Raw genomic sequence first — 2229 nt, 5'->3', positions numbered from 1 at the left:
TTGATACTTCAACTTTTACCAGAGTGTTTTTAAACTGCAGTATCTATACTTCTACTTAAGTAACAAATGTGTTTTACTTTTGACACCACTGCTGTTACAAAACATCTGGGAGGGCTAATCACAAAACCTTCTACTCATGTTTCATCCAATCTTCCTTTCTCTTGCTTGAACCTGAAAGAAACTTCTACCAATTTCAATTGATTCCTGCAGACACTAATTGTATGTTGAACAAAGCAGTTTTTCTTCAGTCCAGTTCCTGTGATTTGTTCACAGTTGAGATGCTGGATATTGTCTCTATGTTAAATGGGTGTGTTTTTGCCTGAAACTCCACCATGAGGATCACTTCTGGGAAAGCTTTGTGGACAGTGGTTGAGAGTAAATTGCTCACACTAGTTTTTGCCATTTAACATACTGCTTTAGATCTTTTGATTTTGACAGCAATCAAATTAAAATTTAAAATTAGTTAAACTTTTGCCAAGTCTTTTTTATATTTCTAAGGGGATTCTACATAGAGTATTTCCTTTTTTTGTCAATTGTATGTCTGAGTTTTTACATTATCACGAAGACATGTTGTCCCACTCTCTTCAAACCTGTTTATCCAACAACATTGGATGGTTTTAAAACATAACAATGAGCCTGTTTACGGTCATGATGAAGTCCAGACTTTTGATTGATTGAAGAACTTTTTTTAAGACTCATGAGAGGAAGAAACAAGACATACCCTGGCAAACAGAGGCCACGAAAACAGGCATGGCAAAGCAAATTAGCGTGGGTAAAGCAGGTTTCAAGCATTTAGATATAGAGCGTCATTCCAAAAGCTGGCGAGTGTATAGCTCAAGCATTCCTCGCCTGAAGGTCCAAACCTGTAGACTATACATTATCCTCCAGTGATTTCTGCCTGTGAACAGAATTCAAGGTTCCATCATTTGGAACCAGTCATTGGGGTCCTGAAGGAGAGAAGTGGCCCAGACCACCGATTAACACCACCATGTTTGACTGTAGCTCTAATATTTTATGTCTCAAATTCTGATGTCTTTATGTCGGATGTCATGGAGACACAGCTTCCATTACAGCCCAGTTTTGTCTGCTAGGAATGTAAGTTATCAATTAATAAATTAATCTGAAGTTGATTTGATTCTTTCTGTATCTAACTCTTTTTGTGCAGGGTTGTTAGCTTTCCTAACTCAATCATACAAGCCCTGGTTTTTCTTGATAAAATAAGATTTACCTCTAAAATGTGCTGTCACTGGCATTCATATTTGTATGTATAACAAGCAAGCATTCTGCTCTACTTCTTTTTAAATGTCTTTATTTTTTTTTCTAATACTTTCTATGGACCTGGTTTCTAGAGTTCTTAATAAAGTTTGAATGAGGAACGAATAAATCTCTTGTTTCTAAAGAATCGATCATTTAAAAATCTAAAAATAGTCCGTTATAATGAATTGTTACAGCTTTATTTACCCCTTGACAGCCATTGTTGCTTATATACAACTAACTCCTTGTATTATGTACACAGCCGAGATAACATAGGCGTTCCCTCACTGCCACTTATTACACATTCAGTGTGGACCTACAATAGGAACCTTTCGCAAGCTATTGTTTCTGTTACATCTCAACTGTGAATATATATATATTTATATATTAGTGGTGGGCATAGATTCATTTTTCTAATCTAGACTTTTATCTTGGAATTACTCAAGATAAAAAGTACTAATTTGAATTCTGCCAAAGGGAATCATGTTATGTGTGTGCTACCTCCAGAATTCAAAAGAAAATGTTTGCTTTTTTTGTTTCCAAAATAATACATAATTTCTTCTTCTTACTTCAGATTTTGAAAAAGTTATAAATACTTGTTTTTTTTCCTCATTTGTTACTGTGTTTGTGCTGTAAAAAATAGTGTCCCACTTCCAAATAGAGATGTCCCACTTTGACAATATAGTGTCTCCAAAAAATCGGACACATGTGGCTAGCAACTTGTGGCTATTAGCTGAGCGAGGAGATCAGTTAGCATGGCTGATAGAGCTGTGCTTATAGCTGAACTCATGTCAGTACGTCACGTTCAATGTGGTGATTTCACAGTACGCCTACTACATGGGTTGGACTGATTTGTTTTCACCCTAAGATATACATCTAAGCCTGATACACATCCGCGCTAAAATATCAAGTTAAGTCATAATTTGTTCAATAGTAAACTATGAGAATAGATTAACACAGATATTATATATATAT

This window comes from Cyprinodon variegatus, unplaced genomic scaffold, assembly GCF_000732505.1.
Source record: "Cyprinodon variegatus isolate N-32 unplaced genomic scaffold, C_variegatus-1.0 Scaffold61, whole genome shotgun sequence".
Taxonomy (NCBI): domain Eukaryota; kingdom Metazoa; phylum Chordata; class Actinopteri; order Cyprinodontiformes; family Cyprinodontidae; genus Cyprinodon; species Cyprinodon variegatus.
This window is presented reverse-complemented; position numbering follows the sequence as displayed.